A 17,995-nucleotide genomic window follows, 5' to 3' on the forward strand; every position below is an offset into this window, starting at 1 on the left:
CCTCACAATACATTTGGGTCTGCCAGGTCGGACCGGCATCTTCCCCAACCATCGGAGCCAACACACCACCAGGTGGTGATCAGTTGGCAGCTCCGCCCCTCTCTTCACCCGAGTGTCCAAAACATGCGGCCGCAAATCCGACGACACGACTACAAAGTCGATCATCGAACTGCGGCCTAGGGTGTCCTGGTGCCAAGTGCACATATGGACACCCTTATGTTTGAACATGGTGTTCGTTATGGACAATCCGTGACGAGCACAGAAGTCCAAAAACAGAACACCGCTCGGGTTCCGATCGGGGGAGCCGTTCCTCCCAATCACGCCCCTCCAGGTCTCACTGTCATTGCCCAGGTGAGCGTTGAAGTCCCCCAGCAAGACGAGGGACATATACATACATATATATACATATATACATACATATATATATATATATACATATTATATATATATATATATATATATATATATATATATATATATATATATATATATATATATATATATATATATATATATATATATATATATATATATATGCGAGTCCGGCGTTGACGGTGGGCGGGCCCCCCAAAAAGGTGCGTGACATCTTTGCATTATGTTTACAACATCCAGGGAATGAAGCGTCTGCTACTTTGCTAGCTCTCTGTAAACATGGAAGTAGCTTGAATAGTGATGCTACTGAAACGTAAACAAAACAAGTAGAGCACGGCGCAGAACTCTTGCTATTGTTATGAAAACCATAAAGCCTCACTCGCAACCGATTCACAGCCACGCAATATCCGGTCCACAGCTTTACAAGCAACGTATCTAAGGATTCGCGGCGGATTTTGAATCGGTTGACGAGTTTGCTACCGATACGGTCGTTTAGCTCCCCTTGACGAACGATGGTTCGGTCGAATCGTTTTTTTGTCCCACCCCTAATCGAACTACAATATCAATACCTACCGTTTTTATTAATATCGATACATATCTATGTATCGATATTTTGAACACACCCCTAATGCAAAGTGAAAGCCCCGCCAAACCAAATAGGATCACAAACATATACGACATCCTCGTGTTATCAATGACTTCCTGCTTTATTCTAAGAGTCATTTGTTTCCTAAAAACACTGTCACGAGCAATTTTTTGGGTGTTTTTAGGAACCATTCCATTTTGCTCGGTTCACACCGAAGATGACATTTTGTGTCACTTTTGTTCACAGGGCGCCTCCACTGGGGTTGCTTCCAGCCGTAGAAGATGAGCGGGCTGGCATGCTATCGCGCGACAACCCCTCCTGGGTGGAAAATTGCTGGGCTGGAGCGCACGTTGGCCACCACCGAGCAGTCAGAGTGGACCTTCCCCTCAACAGGCTTCTGGAAGTGGGCCAATCAGATGTAAGGAAACTCTTCAAGAGACGGAAGCGCCAAAAAAGGATGCACCAGTGGAGCCTTTTCTGATCCAAGTTGTTTGATTACAGCTTAGGATGGGACAGTAGCGCCCAAGATGCTATGGATGGAATGCTGCGGCCAGGACTCCCGCCGACTGATGGCCGACATCGGGAGGAGAAAAGGCGGCGGGCGCTTGTGTGTGTGGGGGTGCGTGTGTGGGTGTGGGTGTGTGTGTGTCACATGGTCACCTGCGGTCACATGGACTGATTGTACACCGTTCCCAAACATGAATTGCAGGCCATAAAAAAAAATGTCCACGGGTACAGTCACATGCCAGCGAGGCTACTCCAGGCGTGGAGTGTGACAGGAAAAGTGGGAAGAAGGTGCTTTCCCGCATAGCATGCCACTTGCTATCATTTCCTCGATCCAAACGACATTTTTCCCATCTCATTAAAGGCGCTGTCTGCCAGTTTCTCTCTGGAAAAGGCACTTTTTAAATACAGGATTTAAACAATCAAACTACTTCTCAATTTACAGATCAGGGGTTGTCATTATTTCTTTTGGTGAGTTTGTCCTAAAACCGCACGCTTCCAGCCTGTATTTTACCATTTTGTGTTTGTTTTGTAAACAGCGGGACGTTTCTGTGGGAAGACAGTATTTACAACCCTCCAGCCAATCGCAGAGCGGGCCGGGCGAATGTGTCAACTACATGACGTCACTCCCGCGGCAATTTGAACGCACGCACGGATTTTTTTTTTCTTCACTCACTCACTCATTCACACATGTAAGCTTCTGTGAGTGAGTGAGTGAGTGAGTGAGTGAGTGAGTGAGTGAGTGAGTGAGTGAGTGAGTGAGTGAGTGAGTGAGTGAGTGAAAAAAAAAAATCCGTGCGTGCTTTCAAATTGCCGCGGGAGTGACGTCACGCAGCTGACACGTTCGCCCAGCCCCGTTTGCGACACGCCACCCCCGCTCTGCGATTGGCTGGAGGGTTGTAAATACTGTCTTCCCACAGAAACGTCCCGCTGTTTACAAAACAAACCCAAAATGGCAAAATACAGGCTGGGGAGGTGGGAGTTTAGGACGAAATTACCACAAAAGATGAACAAACATAGATGTGTAGACTGAGAGAAAGTTAAAGTGTGTACATCCTGTATTTAAAAAGTGCATTTTCCTGAGTGAATCCGGCAGACAGCCCCTTTAACTCATCATGTAGGCAGCCGCCGTGGAACAGGAACAAAAAAAAGAGGGTGTTCCCACAGTGTGCCTTTGGAATGTTTTGGCTATTCCCAAAGTCATGATTTGGAAGCGGGACAACGATGGGACAGAGAGCTCTGCCTTCTCGAGAGCTCGTCTGGCGCTTTAGAACACAAGAGGGCTTTTCTTCTCTGTGCCGAGGACCCCGGGTCACTGCGCATTACCTCAACCATTAAGTGTGTATACAAGCGTGACGTCCGGAAGGTTGCATGGCTCACTCAGGGACACTCCCAAGAAAATTGGCACGTTCTCCGCCACACATTCTCCGGAACGCCGTTGACATGGGCGCATGTTTGCAACAAAAGCAACAAAAGCTCGTCTTTACTCTTAAAGACTTTTTATGACTGCGCTGCATAATGATTGCAATGCTGGAAACAACCTTAACAGGAACTTCCAATAGCAAGAACCAAACATTCCTGGAATTTGAAGTGGAAATCAATACGGCGAAATGTTAAGCACTTTACACCTGAACTTTGGTGTGAATTCTTAGCTAAAGTCCGCTCATTCATCGAAGCCAAACGAAGACGATGCTCCTTGCATCATACTTTTGAGAAATCCAGGAATCTTTGGAGTGGGTTCCGCAGTGCTAAACCAATTGGAAACTACAGGTACCCTGAATTAAGACTAGAACAACTAGAAGCTGTTTAAACAACAGCAACTTGTGATTAAATTGTGTTACAGGGTAACATATCGGGGCCAACAGACGAATACCCCGTCTTGGGGGTCGTACCAAGAATGGAAGGTTTCCGGAACTTGAGCTATCTAGTGCTTTCCGACCACAGAAACTTTACCTCAAAACTAAAATCGTCTGTGTGTGTGTGAATCACATCAAATAGTACATCGTTCCAGCGGGGCCAAGAGAGGTTGTACTTGTGAACGGTCGAGGAACATATCTGGCTGGAGCATTTTAGTTTCAGGAACTCCAAGTACCAAGAACAAAAAGTTTCCGTCATTTCAACCACAGGAACAAACTGGGCCCTTCTGAGTAGTTGAACTCAATTCAATATTAGTTCCTGTGGTTCAAAGGTCATCCATCAGGGCCTGGGACATGACCTTGTGAGGAGGGATATAAGGCCCAGAAACATCACATTGAAATTTTCTGTCCATCAACTGCGGATGCCAAGCACTTGTGAAAATGGAGGACAGCCATTGAGGAGCACGTGTTTCTTTGTGGGGGTCAAGCCGGGATGAAGTCATCAGGTGACATGTGCGTGTGACATCACATCCTCGCTGCTTAACGCTCAAGCAACTTCTTGTTCGCCCGCACGATCGAATTCGACGCGCTCCAAACGAGGCACAAAGCCACGTTCAGCGGGTCTGACAGAGACCACCACGTCTTCAGGCCAGCGTCTGGACTTGTGTTATGTAACCCCGGCTGAGGGAGGGAGGGTGGTCTGTGTTGTGTGTGTGTTTACGCTCCCCTGAGCCCCCAACTCAGGCAGTGGAAGCGGCCAAGCGCCGGCGGGCGCCTGTCGCAAGTGGACAAGTGTGTGTACTGTTCAGAGATGAGGTAAGAACAAAAAGGGAAGATTGCGGTGGAGGAGCTCGAGTGGCAGCTGTTGACAACTGGAAGCAGACGATTGGCTGAGGCCAATATCAGAGGCTGTGACAGTTCTTCAAGGACACGATGTTCAATCGAAAGACGAGAAGAGAAGAGAAGAGAAGAGAAGAGAAGAGAAGAGAAGAGAAGAGAAGAGAAGAGAAGAGAAGAGAAGAGAAGAGAAGAGAAGAGAAGAGAGCCTTGCAGCTAGACGTTTGGCAAGCTTGCATCCAACAACAAGTTCCTCTCAATGGTCACATTGAAGAAAGACAAAGTGAAGATTTTGCAAGACAACTTCCATCCAATTTGAAGACCTCTTCTTTCCTTAATATCACCACTAAAGGACACTTCCTGAGCTGTAGAGCGGACCCCTTACAATGACTTTTCTTTCTTCTCTCTCTCTCTCTCTCTCTCTCTCTCTCTCTCTCTCTCTCTCTCTCTCTCTCTCTCTCTCTCTCTCTCTCTCTCTCTCTCTCTCTCTCTCTCAAGGGCTTCATTGTTCCGCAAATAGCTTGGCTTTCTTTGTGCGTTGGCTTCCTGTCGCGCACACGGCAACACCCCTCCTGCATGCTTACATTTCCCGGCGGAGGAAAAGGGGAGGGACTGTGCCTGGGAGATGCTTGCTGTTTTCCTGTGCGCCATGCGTGCTAATGTCCTCCAGTGATAAGCGAGCGAGTGGCGGCATAAGGAGGCCTCTGTGAGGGGCCCCGGTCACATCCGGACCTAATTCGCCTCATTGCTGGATTCCATTCAGTCGTGAGAAGACCTTCAAAGACAAAATCTGGTACCGAGGAGTGCTTCCTCCTCGGCTAAACAGGTGACCCGAATTGGCGACAGAGAAATCCGACAAATCTCCTGGACCGTTGCAGAAGGAGCATTCCGCCGCCAGGCAAACAAATGTCAGCATACCGCATATCTGCAGGAAATGCCAGGAGAAGGTAGCATAGCCGTGGATGACAACATCATGCTAACGTTGGCATGAGCAGGAGGGGAGAAGAAATGTCTTATTGAAATCATTCAAAAAGAAAACAGTTTAATTGTTAAGCCAGATTTCTTAAAGATAATTTGAATTGCTTTTTTTTTTTTTTTACTGCCCCATCCACCAGCATGGTGTTGGCATCAGCCAAACAAAATCTGCAGGTTTATCAGACAGGTGGTTTCATGGCCAATAGCTTCACATGACCACATTATTGTTATTATTTTACCATCACGTATCAAATGTCTCCAGATTTATTTGATATGGTCGTGTGTTTTGGGTGCAGCACTGCTTGGATCCCACAGTAACAAATCCAGATGAACAGGCAGGCAAAAAGACACGGGTGTCAATTCAATAACGAGCTTGATGGAGCAGATGATGATGATGTTTTGTCTTGAGGTAAATCAGGCAGCTTGTGACAGGACACGATGGTTCGTTCCCACAAGCCAATTCCCACGTTGACTGCATCGCATTCAAGTGCACTGGGACCATACTGGAAGACGCTTGTCAATTCTTCCAAGTAAAAAATAAAATAAAAAATAGAAGCCTGGGAGTATAGGCTGGAGGAGGGCGCTGTGAGAACAAGAAGATTACAGCGCCTGCGTGTCGCCAAGCTGCAACGGTCCGCTCGGTCGCAGGCCAGCGCTTCCCAGGACCGAGACCACGTCCCTGGGGGAAAGGCCGAGGAAAGTTCTGCTGGTGGTACTTTGCAACCTCAGCATATAAGGACAAAATGTCCAACCAGCACGATAACCCAAACTGGCTCCTTTTCAGTCACACAAAAACATTGATATTCGGAAAGAGTCACAACTTTTGCTGACACATCAGAGGGGCATGGTCCTCAGTCGGAAAAGGGTGGCGTGTCCTCTCCGGGTCGGGGATGAGACCCTGCCCCAAGTGGAGGAGTTCAAGTATCTTGGGGTCTTGTTCACGAGTGAGGGCAGGATGGAGCGGGAGATCGACAGACGGATCGGTGCAGTGATGCGGACTCTGTATCGGTCCGTCGTGGTGAAGAAAGAGCTGAGCCAAAAGGCGAAGCTCTCGATTTACCGGTCGATCTACGTTCCAACCCTCACCTATGGTCACGAGCTGTGGGTCGTGACCGAAAGAACAAGATCCCAGATACAAGCGGCCGAAATGAGTTTCCTCCGCAGGGTGTCCGGGTTCTCCATGAGAGATAGGTTGAGAAGCTCGGTCATCTTGGAGGGACTCAGAGTCGATCCGCTGCTCCTCTGCGTTGAGAGGAGCCAGCTGAGGTGGCTCGGGCATCTGGTTTGGATGCCTCCTGGACGCCTCCCTGGGGAGGTGTTCCGGGAATGTAACACTGGCGGGAGGCCCCGGGGACAACCCAGGACACGCTTGGAGAGACTATGTCTCTCGGCTGGCCTGGGAACGCCTTGGGATCCCGCCGGAGGAGCTGGTTGAAGTGGCTGGGGAGAGGAAAGTCTGGGTTTCCCTCCTAAAATTGCTGCCCCCGCGACCCGACCTCAGATAAGCGGAAGAAAATGGATGGATGGATGGATGGATGGATCAAAGGGCAAATGTTTTAGCAGCAGTCTGCTTCCCTGACTCTGGCATGTATCTGTGCCATATCTTGGGGATAGCGTGAGAGTAGAAGGTGAAGGCGGGGCTTGAAGGATGTTAATATTGCCCATCCCATTTCAGTCCGCCCCAGACTGGTTGTGGAGGTGGAGGGGAGAATGAGGGTGATGTCTCCCCTGACCACTTCAGATGTCTTTGTTTCCAGGCCTTATGCAATGGCCGCCAACAGGAAGTCGTTAGGACTGATGTTATACTTGGAAGGACGGGCCGATGGGCCAGAGCTCGGAGCCCTCGCTCACCATTCCCACTTTATGTCAGTGAGGAAATGAAAGCACAGGGAGGCCTTCTTTTTACGGTTAGCCTACGAAGACATAAATACTCCCGCTTTCAAATCCTCAACAGCCAAGAAAAAAAACTTGATGACGGCGCAAAAAGAAAATGCAGAAGAAACGCATACGAGAGACGCACGTTTCTTCACGGAAAAGCGCCCGTGACAAAAGACATGAAAAAAAAGAAAAGAAGCTGTGTCGGATTCAAGTGTGTTGACCTGAAAAAAAAAAAAAGAAAGCAGGAATGTGTGAAATGTGAAGCGTGGGAGGAGAGCTTCCACACATGTGGCTGTTAGCTCGACGCGAACAGCTGCCAAGGCTCTCAAGGTGCGGCCGCTTTCGCTCTCCCCCTCCACGGCGACGGCTGTCAAACGTTTGGGGGGGAACAACTCCCACGCTTTTGCGCTCCTGGCTGTCATTCGAGGGGGGTCATCTCACGCTTTTGCTCGAGCTGCTGCTAGCACCAATGCTAACCTAAAGTGACAGTACAGCTTGGTACATTTGCGAAATACATTATGTACAAAATGAAACTCTGTTAGAAAGCAAACATTTAAGAAACATTTCTATACATTTTAGTGAAGCTGAACCGGTGCCAAACAAAATCCAGCGCAGTGGAGTGGAGCTAATACAACTAGCTTGACGCGTCATGAACTTGACGCACATACAGAAAAGGGCTAACGTTAACTGCACGCTGTAATCAATCACACTTAGCATAACACAGATAACGTGTACATTGCTCATAACAGAAAAAAAAGTGAGCACGAAGCACTTACCCAAACATGTTGCGCACATTGTTAGCCCAATAGCATAATTGCTTAAGTTGTTTTCCAAAGTCTTGGCAAAACATGAAGCTAGATAGTACAAATTCAACAGCGATTCAACCTTTGCATGAACTTAATAGACGTAAGAGGAAAAAAAATACTTTTCACAATTGTATATTTTTCATTTCAAATTGTGAGATTATCGTCACATCAAGCCAAAAATGACTTATTCAATTATGCTGTTCGGCTAATGATATGTCATCCATCCATCCATCCACCTTCTACCGCTTATCCGAGGTCGGGGTCGTCCAGGAGGCATCCGAACCAGATGCCCGAGCCACCTCAGCTGGCTCCTCTCAACGCGGAGGAGCAGCGGCTCTACTCTGAGTCTCTCCCGGATGACCGAGCTTCTCAACCTATCTCTAAGGGAGAGCCCGGACACCCTGCGGAGGAAACTCATTTCGGCCGCTTGTATCCGGGATCTTGTTCTTTCGGTCACGACCCACAGCTCGTGACCATAGGTGAGGCCGACCGGTAAATCGAGAGCTTTGCCTTTTGGCTCAGCTCTTTCTTCACCACGACGGACCGATACAGAGTCCGCATAACTGCAGACGCTGCACCGATCCGCCTGTCGATCTCTCGCTCCATCCTACCCTCACTCGTGAACAAGACCCCAAGATACTTGAACTCCTCCACTTGGGGCAGGATCTCATCCCCGACCTGGAGAGGACACACCACCCTTTTCCGACTGAGGACCATGGTCTCGGATTTGGAGGTGCTGATTTTCATCCCAACCGCTTCACACTCGGCTGCGAACCGCTCCAGTGAGATTTGGAGATCCCAGAAGATGTTGACAGAATCTGGGGCAGCTGTACCATGTTCAACCGCCATCTGTTTATTTACACTTTTCTGTCAATTTTGACTGTTTGCTTGTCATTTTGCAACTGCACAACCACTTGACTTTCTATCAAGTCAAGTCAATACACACATTACAAAACATTTGGGGGTCCGCTGATGTAAAATGTGTTTAATTCAATTTACCTATATTTCACACTTGATATACTGTATGTATTTGAGTGGTTGAGCGATTTGTGCTCTACTCAGTGTAGAGCTTTGGGTTGACAGTTAGGCTTCTAAGTTGGTTTTTGATGAAGCCAACAGCACCACATCATCTGCAAAAAGCAGAGATGCAATGCTGAGGCCACCAAACCGCACCCCCTCAACGCCTCGGCTGCGCCTAGAAATTCTGTCCATAAAAATTATGAACAGAATCGGTGACAAAGGGCAGCCTTGGCGGAGTCCAACCCTCACTGGAAACAAATCCGGCTTACTGCCTGCAATGCGGACCAAACTCTGGCAACGGTCGTACAGGGACCCAACAGCCCGTATCAGGGGGACCGGTACGCTGTACTCCCGAAGCACCCCCCACAGGACTCCCCGAGGTTACACGGTCGAACGCCTTCTCCAAATCCACAAAACACATGTGGACAGGTTGAGCGCACTCCCACGCACCCTCGAGGATCCTGCTGAGGGTGTAGAGCTGGTCCACTGTTCCCAAAGGACTCCCCGAGGGACACGGTCGAACGCCTTCTCCAAATCCACAAAACACATGTGGACAGGTTGAGCGCACTCCCACGCACCCTCGAGGATCCTGCTGAGGGTGTAGAGCTGGTCCACTGTACTACGGCCAGGACGAAAACCACACTGCTCCTCCTGAATCTGAGATTCGACTTCCCGACGGACCCTCCTCTCCAGCACCCCTGAATAGACCTTACCAGGGAGGCTGAGGAGTGTGATCCCTCTGTAGTTGGAACAAATCCTCCAGTCCCCCTTCTTAAAAAGGGGGACCACCACCCCGGTCTGTCAATCCACCTTACGGCCACAGCTCCGATCGGCCGCCTCAACAATGGAGGCGCGGAACATGGCCCATTTGGAATCAATGTCCCCCGCCTCCCCCGGGACAAGGGAAAAGCTCTGCCGGAGGTGGGCATTGAAACTCTTTCTGACAGGGGATTCCGCCAGACGTTCCCAGCAGACCCTCACAATACGTTTGGGTCTGCCAGGTCGGACCGGCATCTTCCCCTGCAATCGGAGCCAACACACCACCAGGTGGTGATCAGTTGACAGCTCCGCCCCTCTCTTCACCTGAGTGTCCAAAACATGCGGCCGCAAATCCGACGACACGACTACAAAGTCGATCATCGAAGTGCGGCCTTGGGGTGTCCTGGTGCCAAGTGCACATACCCTTATGTTTGAACATGGTGTTCGTTATGGACAATCCGTGACGAGCACAGAGGTCCAATAACAGAACACCGCTCGGGTTCCGATCAGGGGGGCCGTTCCTCCCAATCACGCCCCTCCAGGTCTCACTGTCATTGCCCACGTGAGCGTTGAAGTCCCCCAGCAGGACGAGGGAGTCCCCAGGGGGAGCACTCTCCAGCACATCCTCCAAGGGTGGGTACTCTGAACTGCTGTTTGGTGCATATGCACAAATAACAGTCAGCTTCTGTGGCTGGGGATCGGTCCACCAAGGTCTCCGCCTTTGGCTGCCACCCAGCCTACTCTGCACCCGACCCTTTTAGCCCCTCCCACCAGTGATGAGCCCGTGGGAAGGGGGACCCACGTTGCCTCTTCGGGCTGTGCCCGGCCGGGCCCCATGGGTGCAGGCCCGGCCACCAGGCGCTCGCCAACGAGCCCTGCCTCCAGGCTAATGATATGTCATTTATCAAAACAGATTTGATTATCTTTACATGCAACTATGGGTTTTCGGCTGGATCATCTTATGTTGCCTTACATGCAGATGTTATTATGAGTTGTCAGTTTTTCGAACTGTGAATGTTCAATTTATGTTCAAACTGATTTAGAATCTCGTATACATTATTGTTGTCTGCACATTTTGCGCAGGAATTATTTTTTAATAAACGAAACCTTGAAATAAATATTTGTTGAGTTTGTTCGATTAATATCCAAGTCAAATTGTAATCATGCTGAATGACTGAAAAAAAAAAAAAGAAAAAATCATGATTTTATTGTTTGGCCATTTTGCCCAGCTCAACATGAAACTGATGAGAGCAAAAATATCACATCATCATCATCATTATCATCATCATTTCCACCAGGTCAATGTAGCTACTTGACAGCTGATATTGCGCTGCTTTGTCCGTCGGTGCTAATCATGGCAAAGACTTCAAACGCGGCATCAACCCGTCTCATTCTTTTGCCCATTTGTGAAATGTGCATCTCTCTCATGGCTGATAAGAAAGACAAATCTGTGACAGCCAGCGAGGGAAACGAAAGCAAGCGAGAAAGTGATCAAATTCCCTTCTGCTCAAATCATTTCCTCCCTGCAACACACAACTCCACACAAAAGGGAAGTCCCTGCCGCAACATGCAACCATTTGGGAACCAAATGACATCTTGACGGCTGCCTGCTGGACATTCGACATCACAAGCTTTACCATCAAATACCCATGCCAGCTTTTTCTACCATTTCCTACTAAAGTTGCAGCTCAAAGCCGAGAAACGGACCAAGTTGGATTTTACAGACTCCAAGCTGGGACAGACATGAACTTGTTCCTGACACAATTTTGTTCGCATTTGTATTTATTTCATCAACTAATGTTTGGAAAATTATGATTTAGTGCAGCATGTCCACTATAGGTCGCTTGCACATCGTAATGCATCATGGGAGTTTTTCCTTCGGGCGCCATATTGGGTGTCCTCCGGTTCACAAGGTACACTCGCGAGTTACACGGTAGAGCTTATCAACCTGATGTAATTTTCGCAGTATTTTCACGATTTACCGGAAGATCAAAAACAACGATACAAGCAGAAGGTGTCTCTGTGTGGCGGGATTGATCCTAATTACGTCCTGACCAAGGGTGATTTTTTTTTTTGACGGAGAAAGCTTGCTGGCCAAATGTGACATCTCTGGACATCTTTCCCTACCTCGTGTTGACAACATGCTCCATAACACGCCAACAAATCCCTGGAGGCTTACAATTATTTTGTAAGCGGGTGGATACAGAGTGTAAACTTTAACATCGCATCAGAAGAAACGGTTGCTGTTGCACGTAAGTAAACCACATGGTGTTGGTAATTCTGCACACAAAAATGTTGATTTGTTCTCAGGCTTCCTGTTATCATTGTGTTTACATGCACAGCTGGCTTTACCTGATGTGGTTTTTCTAATAATTTTATAACAGGCAAATATGGCAGAGCGTATAAGAATAAAAAGTAACTGCACAGCCTCCCCGTGGCTTAATTAAATTTAATGCTACCCTTTCACTAGTTACATGTTACTTAATCAACTTATTCTAAATGGTTAAGGTTAACCACTCTCAGAGGACGTATTTTTAGTTTCAGTTTCCAGTACAATAAAACGTGTTCATGGTAACTACTGAGCATACTGACAGCTTTTCTTATGATCTCACGGTTAAGGAGGCTGTCACAACACCCAATTTCTGTCTGGTGCCAGATGGCAACAATTCCCATCACTTGTCACGACAACACCAATAGTATTACCAGGTATGTATGGCTTTACTTTTTGTAGTTTCTTATTTAATTCTATGTTTCATATTTTCATTACAATGTTTGTAATATTTTCAGATTCAGGCACAGATGAGTTTAACTGGACGGGACTTCTGCGACTTTGTGGTGTGGACAAAGTGTGATTGAGCGAGTCCACCCAGATCGCTCGTTTTGGCCAGTTGGAAAAGCCAGAGTTTTTTTTTCCCAAAGTCCCCTCCTTACCTGAACTGCTCGGGAGAGCATTTACTAGATCAGCAGTGGACTTCCAGTGTTCCTGCTCAGCCGCTGTCACCTACCACTTGCTCATGTACTTCAAAGATGCGGAATAAAGTAGTTTTTTGTGCTGCAGCAGATTGTAAAATCAAATATCACCCTAAGTGTGCCAATCTAGACTGCCAAAAGGACAGTGGTTTTGTGACAAGTGTGAAACAAGGATTATTGGGAAAACTGTAACACAGTACTGGTACTTGTCTTACATTAAACAAATTTAAAAGAGAGCAACTTTTTCCTCTGTACATAGCATAATGAAAGTCATTGCGTACCCCATCAACATTACATCATACCATCATCTCAGGATGGTAGGCACCTGTGCTAAAATAAACTACATTAATTAACAGTTCAATTTTTAACCCTGAAATTACTACATCTAATCATTATTCACTTCATTTTTTGTGCTTTTAGAAATAATAGAGATTTATGCCATTACTTTAAGAGGGACCATATTGCACATTGAGTCAAATCCTGTCATTTGTATCATGTATAGCTTTGTAAACAAACCCAACAATAGAATTTGTATAAACGCTGCCTTTATTAGCGCCAAACAAACAGTCGCATGTTGTCCTCCTCCAATGCTTTGATGCTCGCCTTCGTTTCCATCATGTCATTGGCAATCAAGTCGGTGTGGCATGAGATCCCTAAAGAAAAAAATAAATAAAAAAAATCACAAAAAAAAACGGTACCAGTAATAGGTTTAATATAGTAAAGTAGTATAGTTTTTTTGTCAGTGTAAAAGAAATGTACACATTTTGTTGCATTTTTTTAATGTATGAACATTGCTACAGGCAAATACTTATTTCTATAAACACTTCCAAATGTCTCTAAAATATAAGGTGCGTGTACACACACAAACAAACACATACATTCACTCATGCATACAATATATCATGTAATGAATTCTGAGTGGCATACCAGAGTCAATGATGTCAGCAGTACTTGAGGGTACAGGTTACTGGAGCCATCTGGCTGCATAACTGCAACAATCTCTGCCACTTCGAGTCGTCTTTTCTTTGCTTGTCTCTCCTGTGCACGTTCATATCTTGGCACCGACTGGGCTGAGACATAGATGTTGTAACTTGGGACCCAACTTTAATGTTGGAGCCCAGTCGGGATGATTGGACAGAAAAACGGGCGCAGGGCGACCTGTTAAAATAAACAAATATATAAACAAATAAAATATGGAAAGACTGGTTATTTTACCGCAGTAGGGTGGCCGTGAATAAGTTCTTTAGCATGATGTGTAGGCTACCGGGTTCTGTTTTCTTGCATCACCCCCGGGGGTCTGTTTTCTTGCATCAGCCCCTTCTGTCTCTTTTTTTTCCAAGTTTACATTTTGCCACCAAAAAACATGTTATCGGCATTAAAAGCCCAAGACTAATCAATCCAATTTCAGCAGTAAACACTTTGCACTGGCACTACTTGGGTGAAAATGTTCGATGTTAGCTTTCGGCTAACGTCCGCTAGCCAGCTTGTACTACCGAACTTGCTTGCTCATGAATCCAAAACATAAGCAACTTGCCCATATATGGGCGGTCGAAACGTTATTAATCCTCATGCATTAAATAAAGGTAAACAAGCTTACCGCTCACAAAGTGATCGCTGCACACACGAGCCCAAAGTAACGACTTCCCTCCGGAGTCCGCACTCCTCTGTCTCCGGGCCCTGGTTCCTAATTATTTTCGGAATTCGGAAAAAAGACCGACCATTTTCCCCCTTGGCTTTGTTCGAACAGCCAACGATGCAGCAACAATGTACCATTTTAAACGCAGAAAACAAACGTGATAGATACGTGTTAGACCGAATCGCTACGTAAATGGAGGCCACCCAGCATGGCGACTACAAGAAATCCGAGGCGGAAGTGACGACATGTGCAAGCGACCTATTCAAATCTAACATAACGACAACTTTTTCTACATTGCCACTAAATTCTTGATTTTCACACTACAATTATTGGTGGGGGGAGAAAAAAAAAACATATATATATATATATATATATATATATATATATATATATATATTTGTCTGACAACTGGAAAAATGGCATTTTTAAAATTAGAAAATGTTATGAAAATAATGTGCACGAACAACATCAAAATCTAAAATGTGTGGTGCTGCTATGTCTGTTGTATAAACTATCCTAATATGGACTTTTATGTGATCTAAGTAAGATTATGTTCCCCAGAATTTAGCTGGCATTGTAGTAAAATGTATTTTGTTGAAAATGGACATATTTGTCATCATTAGCACACACAAACCCTTACATTGTATTGATAAATAGAAGAAAACAGGGCACATTTGAATGTTGTTGTGAGAACTGCATTTTTAAATTGCCTTTTACAAATTACAAACTCGACGTCGCCGAGTACTGTACGTGAAGAAAAGGAAAAATGGTCGCAAAAGAAATATGTGACTGGACGGCCAGGTTGGATTGTTGAGTGACATACGTGGCGCCTACCTGCTGACAGACGGCCTAGCGTGGGAACCCATCCTGCACATCCCGGCTGATTGTGCAATCATGTGCGTACTGGATCGTGTCGACTTTGCAGCCAGAGTGAAACTTCGCCAAAAGCATCCGTTTATTATTTTGTGCTTGCACGGTGCTTGTATTTATTTATTTATTTATTTTTTGGCGTGTGTGCACATTGCTGCCAGACGCTGCAGTCGCATCTGGCGGCGTACCGACCACGGCATCTTATCGAGGGCGAGCGACACCCGTTTCGGCGAAAGCGTCGGCGGGAGGGAGGGCACGCGCCAACATGTCAGGTGCTGCACCCTGTTGGGAAGTCGGGTTTGTTTCCCACACACCATGTGTTCTCACAAGTCAGACCGCCGTTTGCTGCTCGCTTCGACGGCAAATACGTACGCTGGCGTCGCCTAAAACTATGCTTGCTTGCTCTTTCAGCAACAAAACCCAAAAAGGCTAAAATTTTGAGGCGAGCCTAGGGAGGACCACATCTATTTTGGATAATTTTATCAGGATAACAGATGAGAACCTCGTTAAATCTAAATCAGTCATTAAAATTAAGGTAGAGGTTAATATACAGTTCACAATCAGGTTTTGATTTTGTGCGCATTGATTTTCTAATCTATTTGAGAAAATCGACTTGGAATTTAAAAGAAGCAAAACTAACGACAGTGATAGGAAATAGAAACAAGAACTAAGCACGAACGTTTTTGCAGATCAAAATGCACAAAGCGCCTCTCGCTGTTCAAATTCAAAAAAGAAACGGTGAGTCATTCTGCCAGAACAGAATACATTGCAGCGTCCATTCGTCTGTTCGCTTTGTTTGTTCCCCCCCAACAACGCCTGATTGGTCTGATCTCAAAAAGGTCGGCTGCAAACGTATCAGCGGGAGAGCTACAAGATGGATTCCTCGGAATTTGTCAACTCACAACTAGCGCCAGAATTAAGCTTGCTGGCAAGGTTATCAGAGCGCCTTCCCTGCAATCCTTTTGAACCTGGCAGGGACAAAAACGGCGTGTTTCACTGGGCCTGTCGCCGAGTGATGGCAGGCCGTGAGGTCGTCGCGTGTAGTGGTCACGCCAGCCGCGTGCTGGCTTTTTTTCCAGCAGCTGTGCGAGGCCAAGTGGGGAGACAAAAGAGGGCCAATTAAGAGCCAGGAGTGGGAACCAGAGCCAAAAGCGAAAGGGAAAGAGCAGCCAAAAAGAGGAAGTAGCGGGGATGGCACGCGGGTCGTACGCCGGTGGCTGATAATTTTTACAAAGTTTTCCCACTCTTTGGGAACTGGACAGGTCATAAAGCCTGTTCAGGGCTCGTTACAATCTATGAAGAAACTAGAGCTAATTGATTAATTTGAACAAATCATCTATTATCAAACTAATTGACTATTTTAATAATTGAGTAATCATTTTGGAGTCATTTTTTAATTGAAAATGGTCTAAATCCTCGGATTTCAGCACATCAACAGTGAGTTCTGTCGTCCTTGAAAGAAGAGTGATGATCTTTTGTGTTGAATCAAAATAAGACCAAATCTGTTTGGATTTTGGAAAACAATGACCGAACCAGTAATATCTTTTAAGTCACTATACAAATACAAAAGTACGAAATAAGCACCAATCACTGATTAATAAACAGTAATCAGGGGAAAAATGCTTTCCTAAGACACTTTAATGCAAAATTAAGATGAATCCGATGAGTCGATTGAATAATCGATGCTAAAATGATTGGCTAGTGACAGCCCTCGAAGAAACCGTTCATCACTCATTCAAATTCCACGTAAAACATGTTTATAAATCTTCCAGTGCCTTCAATTTGCCATTTTCCAGGAAGGCAGCATTAAAGCCACGTGAACTTCTTTCCAAAAAGCATTTCAACGATTCGAAACAATGGCTGCCTATGACAGCAGCAGAGTCCAAACGGAACATTGTGCGGGCTGAGAGCTCTTTGGCTTCGGCAGAGAAAAGGCGTTAGTGATGCGGTGGCGGATTGCAGCACACTTCAAAGACGTGCGCCCGGGGCACGCTTGATATCGCTTTCATTTGACTTGAGGCTCTTCACTCATTTTGCATTTTTACAGTGGGACGGACCCCGCCCCATTCTCCACGGCCCCATTTGGCTCCCTGTCGCCCCCCCCGCTGAGGCCCCCGCCAGCCGCTCTGGAAATACCCCGTGCATCCGACTCGCATGGCCTGGCTCCACTTGTGTGTTCTGCTCGCTCGCTCACACTGGAAGAGGAGGAGCAGAGCTGGCCAATTACCCGCCGCCGCCACCGCCGCGAGACCAGTATGATGTCATCCCCCTCCTCCGCCGTAACAGGCTGCAGATGAGAGGAGGCCTAACGAGAAGCAGGGCCGCATCAAAGGAACGGCATTGAGCGGCCGTCACTTTGCAAAATCCAAAGGAACACCATCGGACTAGATTGCGGCGATGCCGTGACATCGGCGCAAGATCGACATTTGAGTTGTATATGAAGACACGGCATTTAGCATCACTTTTGATGCCAAGTGTCAAATGCTTGTGGTTTGAAATGCAATGCAGTTGGCGAGACGGCCGTTCTATGGCGTCGTTGTTATGCTAGCGTAAAAGGGGAAGTCACCCCCCACCAAAAACCATCACATGTTCTATGCAGACCCACTAGTCCAAATAATACTCAAGCATTCATGGAAAATGAGTTAAGCAGCAAAATGCCGCCCTTTTTATCAGTACCAGAAGGAGGCCATTTTGCAACTTGCTGTCGAGAGAAAATAACATCACAGTAACAACCAATCACAGCTCAGAAAACAGCTGTGATTGGTCGTCGCCTGAGCTCTGATCAACTGTGACGTCATCTTCAGTCGACAAGTGGCAACATGAGATGGATCAAAACGGCGGGTGGCATTTTGATGCTTAATGGCACAAATGTCATATTCATCACAAGTAAGAATTGTCAAGAAATGTTGAAGGTTGACAAGCATAG

At 46.6% G+C, this 17,995-nt stretch overlaps 3 long non-coding RNA genes across 3 annotated transcripts in view; 2 read left to right on the forward strand and 1 right to left on the reverse strand.

Moving 5' to 3' along the window:
* LOC144003881 (uncharacterized) overlaps positions 1-1,940 on the forward strand; it is a 13,641-nt gene extending 11,701 nt beyond the window's left edge. The window contains exons 2-3 of the long non-coding RNA XR_013279119.1: positions 1,205-1,376; positions 1,460-1,940. This is a non-coding gene — a long non-coding RNA (uncharacterized LOC144003881). The remainder of the gene's footprint in view (positions 1-1,204; positions 1,377-1,459) is intronic.
* A 9,492-nt stretch (positions 1,941-11,432) lies between these two features.
* LOC144004279 (uncharacterized) lies at positions 11,433-12,799 on the forward strand. Its single transcript, XR_013279277.1, has 3 exons — positions 11,433-11,845; positions 12,213-12,299; positions 12,381-12,799. It is a non-coding gene; the product is annotated as an uncharacterized LOC144004279 (long non-coding RNA).
* A 292-nt stretch (positions 12,800-13,091) lies between these two features.
* LOC144004278 (uncharacterized) lies at positions 13,092-14,150 on the reverse strand. Its single transcript, XR_013279276.1, has 2 exons — positions 13,491-14,150; positions 13,092-13,216 (listed from the first exon to the last, which is right to left on the reverse strand). It is a non-coding gene; the product is annotated as an uncharacterized LOC144004278 (long non-coding RNA).
* Positions 14,151-17,995: the final 3,845 nt, after the last annotated feature.

The sequence above is a fragment of the Festucalex cinctus genome, chromosome 16 (assembly GCF_051991245.1).
Source record: "Festucalex cinctus isolate MCC-2025b chromosome 16, RoL_Fcin_1.0, whole genome shotgun sequence".
In the NCBI taxonomy this organism is placed as follows: domain Eukaryota; kingdom Metazoa; phylum Chordata; class Actinopteri; order Syngnathiformes; family Syngnathidae; genus Festucalex; species Festucalex cinctus.